Source organism: Erpetoichthys calabaricus, chromosome 8 (genome assembly GCF_900747795.2).
Source record: "Erpetoichthys calabaricus chromosome 8, fErpCal1.3, whole genome shotgun sequence".
Lineage (NCBI taxonomy): Eukaryota > Metazoa > Chordata > Cladistia > Polypteriformes > Polypteridae > Erpetoichthys > Erpetoichthys calabaricus.
This window is the reverse complement of record NC_041401.2, coordinates 6,774,740-6,788,901: the sequence shown is the minus strand read 5'-3', so window position 1 is coordinate 6,788,901 and position 14,162 is coordinate 6,774,740. Positions and strand designations below refer to the sequence as shown.

The 14,162-nt window shown below is 43.3% G+C and overlaps 1 protein-coding gene across 4 annotated transcripts in view; it reads left to right on the top strand.

Moving 5' to 3' along the window:
• The window catches only part of pde1a (phosphodiesterase 1A, calmodulin-dependent), a 517,554-nt gene that overhangs the window by 385,236 nt on the left and 118,156 nt on the right, over nt 1–14,162 (top strand). The window lies entirely within an intron of this gene.

The window sequence follows — 14,162 nt, the reverse complement described above, 5'->3', positions numbered from 1 at the left end:
ACTTGGTCCTGGGGACCCCCTGTGGCTGCAGGTTTTTGTTCTAACCAGCTTCCGTTTTTCATTGGATACTTAGAACTTATTTAAGTGAGTCATTATTTCCCCGATTCTGTGTTTTGGAGTCAATTTCGAAATTACAACCTAAGTTTGGTAGATTTGTGTTAAAATGTAATAAGCAGTTATATGAGGAATATGTTGTTTTTCCTTGAGTTGCTAACAGTATTTTCAACCTAATTTTCATTCTGCTTTTTCAAGTTTTTTGGTTATTATTTACTAATTAGTGGGTCTGACAATAAAGTCGTTGCTGCTTTCATCATCCTGGGTGTCTGCTGTGCTGGTTGTTAACTGTCACTATTAGGGTTAAATGAAGGGAGCAAACTACACAGGAAAAAGGGAAAATAATAGGAAAACAACGACAGAGAGTTAAGCATTTATAGTTTTGGAAAAAATTAAAATATTTCTAAATGTCTTACACAGTACGGTTTTTACATTTATATTTCTGAATAAGAGAAGAGTATTAAATGAGATTACTTGTTATTGATTATTATCACCGATTGTGAGTCTGGTTGGAGCAAAAACCTGCAGCCACAGTGGGTCCCCAGGACCGAGATTGGGAACCACTGGTCTAGAGGGTAGCTGCTCATTGACAGAGATGTCACAGCCATGTGCTCTTCTCCCCATGTGGGGGACGCTGGCCCGTCAGAGGTGAACACGATCTGATACAGTGGCAACGTTTAACTTTGGAGCGTAACTACCTTCCGCTTGGCCAGAGATAATTTGCCAACATTTTACATTTTAGGCAATGAGATCACCACTACTTTCTCGCTCCTGATAGCAAAATAGGGATCTGATCCTCAGATACGAAAGCTATCAATATAAATTCTTCTCAATACAAGTTATTACATTTTTAAAATTTTTTTAATTGATATTTAATTTAATTGATACCATATATATTTGGTATATAGGCCAGGTCTTGAAACCTGAAAAATCGATCATAAAATCAGACCCCGACTTATACGCCCGTTCAAAAATGCAACACTTTAATTTTATTTTATTTTTTTTAAATCTTCTTGCCTCCTCCAATCTCACCCCAGTTTCTCACACACATCAAATTTTGTTGCACCAGCTTCATATTTTCTTCTGATCGAATGCTCCATCGTAGATAAGGGATGCTCTTACGATAAAGGTGTATGAGGGTGTGAGGTACAAAACACACAAATCCAGTGCAGACGTCGCTTCAGAATAGTTTGGGTATTACCGTGTGGTCACGTGGGCACAATACATAGAAAACAAATAGGCCGTGTGCTCCGTGGCTACGCTCTCGGGTGGGCATTAGCATATTGTAATCTCTTGGACCAATAGTGTGAGTTTTCCACATTCGACTTATATGACCAACATTATGAAATACCAGAAATTATACGGTAAAATCAAGCCTTGACTTAGCATAGTGTATATACAGTATTTAAAGTTTGTCCTGTTTCACTACTACATGGGCGGAGCCACAGGGGACAGCTAGTAATAGAGAAGTAAAACTTTATACATCCCCAGGGGGAAACTTGGCTTTTTATAGAAGCTCTTTAAATATATAAATAGGTATTTAGATAAATAAGTAAATAAATATACACACACACACACTATGGTCTGAGCACACACCATAATGGTTACAAAGAAAGAAAATTTCTGACTTGGCAGTCCCAGTCCCATTGAGGTGCTATACAGTGTTGAAGCCGGCCCGGACACAGACAGGCACACACCGATGGTTCACCCACAACACGTTTATTATACATATTTACAAGTGCACAACAACCCCAAAAGTCCCCAAAGTCCTGGCCAACATACAATGCCTTTTCCTTCTCTTCACGCCACCTCTTTCCTCCCGAGCTCTGTCCACTTCCACCCGACTCCAGCCCTGAATGAAGGGAGGCGGCCCCTTTTATAATCACCCGGATGTGCTCCAGGTGCTTCCCGGCAATCTTCCACCCGCACTCTCCAGTGTGGCAGAAGTGCCGGCTGCATACCCGGAAGCACTCTGCGTGTCCCCGATCCTGTTCCCTCCCAGCTCTTCCGGGTGTGGCGGATGTGCTGAGGTCCAGGACTCCAAAGGCATTAGGGTGCCCCCTGGCGGTCCCCAAAGCAATTAGGGTGGTCACCCCCTCATGGTCTGGAGGAGGTGCAAGCCCTCCTGTGGTCCTCTTGGGCATCCCGGCTGGGTACCACCCCCAGCCGTGTGCCACAACAGATGTATTGCTGTTGGTGTAAAGGACCCCCAGGTTTGTTTCTTGACACACTTCTGCTGATTGATTTGTTGACTGAAAGTCCTCAGTGTTGGTGTGTCAGAGAGGGGATGTGCGGCACTGTTCATAATGGCACTCAGTTTTGTTTTAATTCTGTTCTTTGCTACGACCTCCAGAGGTTCCAGAGTGTGTCCCATAACACTGAGTCTGCTCTTTTAATCAGCTTGTTGATTTGCTGAGCACCTCCTTGAAGTGACGTTACCAGCTCAGCACACCACACTGGCCATCGCAGAATTGTAGAAGACGTGAAGGATGTCACTTCTCACGTTAAAGGAGTGCAGTCTTCTAAGAAAAAAGTGCCTGCTCTGTCCTTTCTTTTGTAGTTTTTTCTGTTGTTCAGAGTCCACCCCAACCTGTCATTGAAGTGGACCCCCCACCCCCAACTTCTTGTAGGAGTGCCCCATCACCACATCCACGCCCTGAATAGTGACCAGACATGGAAGCTCTTTGATGAGGTGAAAGTCAATAAGCAGTTCTGTGGTTTTGCTGGACTGCCAATACTGATTCTCTGTGCAAGAAAGGACAGAGACGACTATACTTCCTGAGAAGACTGGCATCCTTCAACATCTGCAGTAAGATGCTGCAGATGTTCTATCAGACAGTTGTGGCGAGCACCCTCTTCTACGCAGTGGTGTGCTGGGGAGGCAGCATTAAGAAGAAGGATGCCTCACGCCTGGACAAACTGGTGAGGAAGGCAGGCTCTATTGTTGGCATAGAGCTGGACGGTTTGACATCCGTAGCAGAGCAACGGGCACTCAGCAGGCTCCTATCAATTATGGAGAATCCACTACATCCATTAAACAGTGTCATCTCCAGACAGAGGAGCAGCTTCAGCGACAGACTGCTGTTACTGTCCTGCTCCACTGACAGACTGAGAAGATCATTCCTCCCCCAAACTATGCGACTCTTCAATTTCACCAGAGGGGGTAAACGTTGAACATTATTCAAGTTATTGTCTGTTTCTTACCTGCATTTTTTATTACTCTTTAATTTAATATTTTTTGCTGCTGGAGTATGTGAATTTCCCCCTGGGATTAATAAAGTATCTATCTATCTATCTATCTATCTATCTATCTATCTATCTATCTATCTATCTATCTATCTATCTATCTATCTATCTATCTATCTATCTATCTATCTATCTATCTATCTATCTATCTATCTATCTATCTATCTATCTAAAGTTGCAGACAGTTCCCAAAGTTCTCCCCCTGACTCCCCTCCTCTGTCTCAATGCCCCCCATAAGTGCAGAATCTTCTGAGAATTTCCTCAAGTGACCTGACCTGCTGTTCTATTTCTAGTCAGAGGTGTCACAAAGTGAAGAGTAAAGCAGACAGGCCTACGCCTTGTGGTGTGCCAGTGTTGCCCACACAGTTCTTGAGTCTCCCAAGCTGCGGTCTTCTGACAGAGAGGCCTTTACCCAGGACACCACCTGTATATCTCTGAGCTGACCTCTTAAAAATGGCAGGATGGTACTAAAGGGATGAGGCATTTCATCATTATTTAATCTTTCCTTTTGTCAAAGCAGTAACCAAATACATGGCGTTGCTTGTGATGCCCCCAACTCTTCTCACACTATTTGTGGTCTCAAGTTTTGTGTTTTTTTTTTATCTGCCCGACTGGATCGTGACCATTGAATCTTCTGACCTTTGCACCGGGCAGTGCTAAAATTGGCTCAAAATGATGCTACACTGAAGCTCCCCACGGAGCCCAGGCCAGCAATGCCACGCTTGGCTGATTGTCCTCTTTAAGAATATGACGTGAGCTGCGTCCATTTCCTCATTGAGAAGCTTTTGAAGTGCAAGTGACCGTTTGACCCCGAGATTGTAATGGGAGCAACGGAACACATGGTAGGGGGGGGAAAAAGTATAAAATGTCTGGGAAATCATTGACTTCCTTCAGCCAAGCTAACAAATTTCTTGCAACCTTCATAAAGGGTAACTTGCAGACATGTCAGTCGGAATATAAAAAAAGATCGGATTCCTGTGATCCTGCCTTTCACATCTGCTGCTAAACTTGTTCCAGATGTGAGTTTCTTATTTCGTGTTGGACCCTGTAGACCTTTCTCGGTATAGAGGACACATGACGCTGAGGTTTTTGCATGTGGCACCCGCTTCACATGATGCATGGCGCAGGGAGCTCCGTGGACCCGAGTTGGGGTTTTTCTTCTTGGAATCCTGAAGCTCAGTCCTGTGGGGGACCCCCCCCCCTGGACTTTTCATAATCTGTGAGTCATCTTCCTTGTAATTCATCTCTTAAGTTTACAGTAAACACTTGCTGGCTTCCCATTTACTCGTGTGACACTAGATGGCGCTATACCTGCGCTTAACCCACCACAGAGAGACGCAGGAGGCAGACTTATATAACACAAGTGATTTTTATTTGATCTCTCTTCACCTCAAGGGAAACACTTTCCTTCTTTCCCACAGGCACAACACAGTCTCGAGCAAAGCACACAATACTCAATCCTTTACTCTTTCTCCACCACTCCTTCGCGGCAAGGTTTGTCTCCCTCCACCCAACTCTGCTGGTCCCTTATATAAGTCAACCTGAACTGCTCCAGGTGCTTGTTGCCCCACTTCCGGCTGCAGGCCCACACAGATTCAGGAACAGCTGCAGCTCCCCCCTTGGCGGCACCCCTGGATGCCAACAGGGCTGTAGATAACTCCATCTCCCATGAAGCCCTGCAGGAATCCCAGGCACCACTGCCACCCATGGAGGCTGCCATCTAGCGTCCCGCTTGCTCCCCCGGTTCTCTCAGTGAAGAGGTGTCCCGTGACACTTGACACACACACAAAATGCCAACACTTGAAGATCAACAAGAGGAAACTTTGAACCCTACTCTACAGTCACCTGCTCTCCATGTCTTTACGTCAGTGGTTTCCAGTTGGCCTCCCTGTGGTTGAGAGTTCTTGTTGCAAGCAGTTTCATAATTTTGTGAGTCCATCTGTTCATTTTCCAACCCGCTGAATCTGAACACAGGGTCACGGGGTCTGCTGGAGCCAATCCCAGCAAACACAGGGCACAAGCCAGAAACCAATCCCGGGCAGGGTGCCAACCCACCGCAGGACACACACACACACACCAAGCACACACTAGGGCCAATTTAGAATCGCCAACCCACCTAACCTGCATGTCTTTGGACTGTGGGAGGAAACCCACGCAGACACGGGGAGTACATGCAAACTCCACGCAAGGAGGACCTGGGAAGCGAACCCAGGTCTCCTAACTGCGAGGCAATTTTCATCTTTCCCTTAATTCATCTCTTAAATGGAAACTCTCTCTGTTTTTCTATATGCAGTTGACACTGTGGCCTGCAAGGGAGTGTCACTGAGACCAAAACTCCAGACACAACTACACACAAACAATCAATAATGCAATCCTTCCTTCCTTCTTTCCTTCCTTGTCTCATCCATCTTTTACACCTTCGTGCATGTGTTGTCTTACAATACAATACAATACAATTTATTTTTGTATTGCCCAAAATCACCCAAGAAGTGCTGCAATGGGCTTTAACAGGCCCTGCCTCTTGACAGCCCCCTAGCCTCGACTCTCTAAGAAGACAAGGAAAACTCTTATAGGGAAAAAATGTATGAAACCTCAGGAAAGGCAATTCAGAGAGAGACCCCTTTCCAGGTAGGTTTGGCATGCAGTAGGTGTCAAAAAAGGGGGGGTCTATACAACACAATACCCAGAACACAAGACATCCTCAATGCAGTATAAAAATAAAAATATTACAAGTATGGAGCAGAATTCAACAGTAGATGATGTCACATAATATGATTTGGATTTGTTCAGAGTCCTGGAGACCTCGGGCATCAAGCTGTATCCCCCTATTGGCCATTCCACAGCTGCGACAGCCAATCCGATGAAAGGACCCCTCTACCTGACGATTCCTGCAATCCTCCATTACCTTAGGCAGGCAAAACAACTTGGCAGGTGGGCAGTGGCTCCAAGTGCCACATTTGAGTACCGAGAAGAGTAACAGAACAGGTGAGGGTTAGTAACAAATTAGAACTATCATATTACTTCTGTTTTAGTGCTAATGACTAACAACAGCGATGCAGTCTACACAGTTAATCAGCAGCTCTAGTCAGGGTGTGCTAAACTGAAGTTATGAGATTTGAAAGCTGAGACCGAAGGGACATCTCTTATAGTAGCAGGCAGACCACTCCACAGCTTAGGGGGTCCTATAACTAAAAGCTCAACCTCCCACTGTTTTTTTTTATATTAGTGCACAGTTAATCAGCAGCTCATCTTCTTCCACCCAACTCCGACTCCCAGATGTAGGTGGTGCACCTTCTTTTATGTTGGACCTGGAAACACTTGGCCCTGGGAAGTGATGTCATCAGGGCCGGGCGGGATTTCCCGTAACTGGTCTGCAATGGAAAGAGAGAAAGGATCAGCACACTTCGCCACCCCCCCCTGGTTTGGCATGGAATTGCCCCACATTCAGGCCCTTTAGCTGCCTCCCATGCTCACGTGGGTGACAACGTGAACCATAAAAATGTATGAAATTCACATGCATGTCTGTTATGAACTGTGATTAGTATAACAATTAATCAAGAGCTCTGTTTTTTCCTTATAATAAACAGTCGAAACAGAGAGTGCCATGCGTATTGACTGGCAGTTACAGATGCCAGCAAAGCCCCCAATACATACAGCAGTAGCCTTAAAAAATTAGGGAAGAATACTGTTTGAGCGGTTTCTTTCAGGCACAGGAGTGGATGTCCTATCAGGGCATTCTGGCTGTGCGTCCAGGGGCCTGTGACCACAAAAGGCCTTCTCACCAAGCCACCCTCAACCCGCTAGATGAAATGATGGAGTATCTGCATGCTGAAGTGACCAGGGGGGAACCTCCCTGTGTGATGAAACGATCGAGCATCCATTCGTTGAAATGATAAAGGGGGAACCTCGCCCTCCCGTTTAAACGACTTAGTGTCCATGTACCGAAATGGCCAAAGGGGGGACCTCATTCTGAACGTAATGAAACAATGGAGTATCCACTCACTGAAATGACCAAGGAGGAACCTTCCTGTCTGATGCAATGATTATCTGTTCGTTGAAATGATACAGGTGGAACTTTGCCTGCCCATTTAAACAACTTCGTGTCCATGTGCCGAAATGGCCAACAGGGGAACCTCCCCCACGTAATGAAACAACTGAGTATCCACACACCAAAATAACCAAGGAGGAAACGCATAATGAAACTATTGAGTATCTGCTCACTGAAATGAGATGATAAAGGGGGAACTTTGCCTGCCAATTTAAAGGACTTAGTGTCCATGTACCGAAATGGCCAAAGGGGGGACCTCACTGTGCGATGAAATGATCGAGTATCCATTTGTTGATATGATAGAAAGGGGAACTTCCCCTGCCCATTTAAACGACTTAGTGTCCGTGTGCCGAAATGGCCAACGGGGGGACCTCCCCCACGTAATGAAACAACTGAGTATCCACACAGCAAAATGACCAAGGAGGAAGCGCACAATGAAACAATTGAGTATCCGCTCACTGAAGTGACCAAGGGGGAACCACCCTGTGCGATGAAATGATCAAGTATGCATTTGTTGAAATGATAGAGGGGGAACTTTGCCTGCCCATTTAAACGACTTAGTGTCTGCGCGCCAAAATGGCCAAAGGCAGAACCTCATTCTAAACATAATGAAACAATGGAGTATCCACACGCCAGAATGACCAAGGAGGAAGTACACAATGCAACAATTGAGTATCCGCTCATTGAAATGACCAAGGGGGAACCTCCCTTGCACACCGAAATGACAACTTGGTGTCTGAGTGCTAAAACAACTAAGGGGGTTCCTGCTCAGTGAGATGAAAGGATCGAGTATCCTCTCACTGAAATGATGAAGGAGGAAGCACACAATGAAAGAACGCAGTGTCTGCTTGCTGAAATGGCCAAGAGGGGACACTCCCCTGCTCGTTTATGTGACTTAGTGTCTGTACACTGAAATGGCCAAGGGGGAAGCACCCACCTCCTGAGCAGTGAAACAATTGAGTATTTGTGAGTCAAAATGATCAAGCAAAAGTGAGAAATACTGCACTGCCTTAAAACGACCAGTGTGGCTGCGCTTCATGGTTAAGAGTATGATAACTCTACAGTATGTTCAGAAGCTAAGTCACCGAGGGGCCTGTGGAGGTCTTAATTCGGCTTTGTTGAGGCACAATTATTTGTGAAATTGTTACATTCAGAATAAAAAAAATACTGTTTCTTTTGCTAATATTTCATATTATTATTTTTGAAAATATATCAGGCTTTGGATTCTGCATAGAAAATGTGGAAATACATGTCTACTGTATATGGTACTGATTTTTGAGAACACATCGAGAAATATCGATTGTCATATTTTAGGTCAAAATAATTGTAATATCAATTGTTAAAAAAAAAAAAAAAAGAGATCCAACACTGAAAAAGCTTTGGCGCACATCTGTGATCCTGTAGAATGTAAAACAAAAAGAGAAAATGAGGGGTCTTTATGCAAAGCAGCGCCATTTCAGTTGGGAGTCTGAGTAAAAATACTATGGAGGAAATAATGAAGTGCTTGTTGTTAAAGATGCTGTATAGAATAAAGTTGGACAAAAATCACTGAACACTCACAATGAAAGACACTATATAGAGTAAATCATGATGAAAATAACCAGTGCTTATTATACAAAGCGCTATATAGAATAAAGATGAATAAAATTAACTGAACGCTCACAATGAAAGGCACTATATAGACTAAATCATGATGAAAATAACCAGTGCTTATTATACAAAGCGCTATATAGAATAAAGATGAATAAAATTAACTGAATTCTCACAATGAAAGGCACTATATAGACTATGCTGAAAGTAAGCAGTGCTTATTATTAAAGGTGCTGTATAGAATAAAAATGGATAAAAATCACTGAACACTCATAATGAAAGACACTATACAGAGTAAATTATGGAGAAAATAACCAGTGCTTATTATTAAAGGCCCTACATGGACTAAAAATGGACAAAAATCACTGAGTGCTCATAATGAAAGGGACTATACAGACCCTTAATACATAATACAGACTAAATTGTGGAGGAAACACAATACAATACAATTTATTGTTGTATAGCCCAAAATCACACAAGAAGTGCCGCAATGGCCTTTAACAGGCCCTGCCTCTTGACAGCCCCCCAGCCTTGACTCTCTAAGAAGACAAGGGAAAAACTCCCAAAAAAAACCCGTGTAGGGAAAAAATGGAAGAAACCTCCGGAAAGGCAGTTCAAAGAGAGACCCCTTTCCAGGTAGGTTGGGTGTGCAGTGGGTGTCAAAAAGAAGGGGGGTCAATACAACACAATACACAGAACAGAATACATTCTCAATACGGTATAAAAATAAAAATTTTACAAGTACGGACCAGAATTTAACAGTAGATGATATTACATAACCAAGTGCTTGTTAGACAAGGCACTATATAGAATAAAGACTGATTTAATTGAGTGCTCATAATAGAACTGCAGATAATACAAAGAGAGGCTGAAATAACTGTGCAAAAGGCACTATATAGAATAAAGTTTGACGGACATTAACAAGTGGTTATTATAAAAGGCACTAAACAGAATGTAGATTGACTGAAATAATTAAGTGCTTATTGTTAAAGGCACTATATAGAATAAACAATGACAGTAATAACAGATCATTCACAATTAAAGGAACTCAGTGTAGTAAAGTGTGATGGAAATAACCAAGTGCCCATTTTACGCAACACCATATTGAATACTGTTTGATTGAAATTACCTGGGGCCTCATATACAAGGCACTATATGAATTTCAGGCGGAATGAAATTCCCAACAGCGATTTGAACATTTCTTTCAATAGCATGTTTTCATTAAAAAAAGTGTCACTGAATGCGCTTTACAAGAAATAGAAGAAATAAATTATAATAACAAAGAGAAATAAATAACTCACTACAGACTTGCACGAGTGTCCACAGCACTTACTGTACGTTTTTGGGTAAGGAAGTTGCCGGGGGGGGGGTGGGGTTCCCTGTTTGATTTTTCTCTGCCCCCTTTTTCAGTGGTGATGCCCAGGACCCTGTCCACATGACAGTAAGTTGTTTTAACCCTTTGAGGCTCTCAGCACTCCGATGTTAATGTTGTTGTCTCACCTTTCATGCTGCTAGGCCCTCGTCAACCTCACGTGTCCCCCCTTTCTGTTTTTTGCGGTGCACACGTGACTTTTCTGTTTAGTGGTCCCTGAGTACATAAAGGGTATGAGAACTAGAAGTAAGTGGGTATCTGACCGGAGTCCTCGGCAGGCTCAGTGGTGGGTGCCCCGGGGTGGGGTGTTGTGATTATGTCAGACTTTTATGGTTGGTTGCTTTTCCTTTCGTTTAGTTTGTGTGGAGTGTCTGTGTCCTTTATGACTTTGGTCATACAAACAGCTCATTAACGGATATTATTACCTTCGGAAGCTGTGGGTGATGTTGTGTTAATGATTGACCAGGCAGGTCATGCTGGCAAGCTTGTGAAATGTACTGATGTGAGGTGTAGGGTCACTCAAACAGGCATGCAAGCTGGAGACAGAGACCCCCCAAGGTGCCTGCTGGGTCCACTTCACTTTCTCAGTTTCACAAAACCCCCTTACTGTCCCAAAGACTCCAGCCTTTACAGGTTACCAGTGCTGGTGTCCAAAGTCACAATTTAGTGGTGCCCACTGGCATGGTATGCTGGCCAAGCTCACATTTGAAAGTGCCGGGGGGGATGGGGGGATACTGTGAGCTTTTCCATCCCAGGGGCCCATTAGTTTTGATTATTGCTATATGAACTCCGGGCATCAGGAATGCTTCATCCAGAAATGCTATTTTTTTTTATATGTTACTTGCCCCATGTACACTTGTTGCCAAAAGTTTTGAGAATGACACAAGTTGTAGTATATTGTAGTCTGGACTTTTGGGGATTCCGTAGTAATAAGGAATTATGGGTATTGGGGAGCTTTGAGGAAGTGATTATAGTAATAAGGCTGTGTAATGTGTACTTTGAAACGATCTTAGTAAAAGGAACTGTTAAAGTTTATTAGTTTGAACCTGTCTCTGTCTTCTTCCTTTTTATTGGTACAATATTATTGCCCATAGATATAACGCAAGTATTGATTGATTTTCACAAAGTCTGCTGCTTCAGTGTTTTTTAGATCTTTTTGTCAGATGTTTCTATGATCTACTGAAGTAGAATTACAAGCACTTTATAAGTTTCAAAGGCTTTTATTGACAATGACATGAAATTTACAAGAGTCCATATTTACAGTGTTGGCCCTTCTTTCTTTTTCAAGACCTCTGCAATTGCCGTGGCAGGCTGTCCATCAACTTCTGGGCCCAATCCTGACTGATGGCAGCCCATTCTTGCATAATCAATGCTTTGTCAGAATTGTTGGGTTTTTGCCTCTTGAGGATTGACCACAAGTTCTCAATGACATTAAGGTCTGGGGAGTTTTCTGGCCATGGACCCCAAATTTTGATATTTAATTCCCTGAGCCACTTAGTTCTCACTTTTGCCCTATGGCCCGGTGCGCCATCATGCTGGAAAAGGCATTGTGGGTCACCAAACTGAAGGCAGCCCATTCTTGCATCAGCTCTGAGAATGACTGAGACTGGGATTGTGCATCACCAAAATCCAACTCTGCCCAAAACATCCAGTCTGAGAATGACTGAGACTGGAACTGGATGTCGCCAGCATCCAGCCCTGACCCAAACATCCAGCTCCACTCTGTTGTGCAGCCTGCTATGAGGACAATATTCAAACTCAGCATTATCTGTTAGAATCACTGAGACTGGGAGTGGGCATTACCAACGTCCAGCCGTACCCCAAACATTCATCCCCACCCACTTTGGAAGGCTTCTTTAAGGACAGTGTCTGAATTTAGCATCAACTCTGAGGATGATGGAGACTGGCACTGGGCTCTGGTAATGTCCAGCCCCGCCACAAACATCCAGCCTTCACTCTCGTTCAGGTGGGCAGTGTTGAGGAGGGTCTGAACTCTGCATCAGTTCTGGGTTATGGTTTAGCCAGGTACCTTCTCTGGCTTATGTTTAATTTTCTTATTTCTATCATCGTTTTTCAATATCTTTATAATACTCTTATATTAATGTATGTGTTATTTGTTATTTTTATTCAGTTTGGTTATTTGGTATCTATGTTGGTGTCTTTCTGTTCTATGGTCAGTGCTACCTGTCCATCTGTATAAAGGTTTATGGGAGTTACAGTCCTTTGCGGTTCATTTAAATGTGTTCTGCTGCATTGTGGTGTGTTCTGAGTATTGTGATTTTATTTTATTATTCTGTTAGATAGATAGATAGGAAAGGCACTATATAATAGATAGACAGATAGATAGATAGATACTTTATTAATCCCAATGGGAAATTCACAACAATTCAGGAAATTGTTGCTCTGCAATCTTGCAGATTATGTTTTTGGGCTTGATTGCTTTGGATTGCATCATAGGCAACTTCTATTTTTATCTTTTGGAATATTTTGTTATTTTCCTTGGTTCTTGTGAATAAATCCTTTTTGTATATATGAGGATTCTTTGTGGGACTTTCTGCAAGCTGGAGTTTTACAGTTCTTCCCCTTGTGAAGCATATTTATTCTGATTTTCAAGAATATTCTTTTAGTGAGAAGTCAAGCAAAGTGACCACTTTTATTGGCTAACTAAAAATATTACAATATGCAAGCTTTCGGGACATCTTGCCTGAAGAAGAGGCCTGAGTTGCCTCGAAGGCTTGTATACTGTAATCTTTCTAGTTAGCCAATAAAAGGGGGCATTTTGCTTGACTTCTCACTACATCCATAATGGCTAACATGGTACAACATCCTAGAACTAAAAATATTCTTTTAAAGTCAACATGTCATTTGGCCTGGTGCAGGCTGAATCCAGAGTTTAGAATGGGACCTCCGGCTGACATGGAGTGTTGTATTTTTCAGGGCAGTTTGGTGAGGATACCGGCATGGTTTTAGCTCGGGTTTGGAGGATTCACACCTTTATGATTTGGGTGCTGCTACCTGAGGACTGGGATTAAGCATCATCTCTGTCCAGCCCCGCCCACTTCAGAAGACTTCCATAAGGACCGTGTCGGAAGTCCGCATTAGCTCTGGGATTGGGTGTCACCAATGTCCAGCACCAACCCAAATATCTAGCCCTGTCCCATCTGGCAGTCTACCTCTAAGAATGACTAAGATAGGAATCCAGCCCACCCTAAATATTCTGTCCCACCCACTTCAAAAGGCTCCCTTAAGGACAGCACCTGAACCGAATGACTGAGACAGGGATTGGGTGTCACCAATGTTAGTGCTAGCAACACGCCTTTGAAAATCATCAAGAGTGGAGCAGGACCACCGGTAAAGAATCCAAAATCAAAAATGTATTCCTGTTCACAATCAGCAGCTTCAAAATAGCGTAAAACACTCTGCGTGCCTACATTACCATTCTTTCAAAGTTTTGTGAAAAGAAATCTCTCTGACCCCTCGTGCCCCATTAGGAGGTGAACCCCTGGGGTTGTTTGACATGGCATGCATAACTTCAAGTCCTTCTGATCATTTCTGTTGCTGACTCCCAAACCAAACCAAATTGCGGCACAGTCTTTTGATTTTGATTCCTGTTTTGTGTATGGACTTTGGCGTTTCTTTCAGTTTCAGTCCTCGACTGCGTCTCTTCACCTGATCCTTTGCGCTCTCACTGGTATTTTCCCCCACTTCGCAGAAGCACAAGTTTTAATACTACAATAGCAGCCAGCTTTGTAGATCCCAGGGTCCTTTTGATCTCTTGACTGTTTTCCAGCTTTCTTTACATGTTCCTGTTTGGTTCATCAAAGATGCATGTCAGTAGCAGGTGTAAAGTGG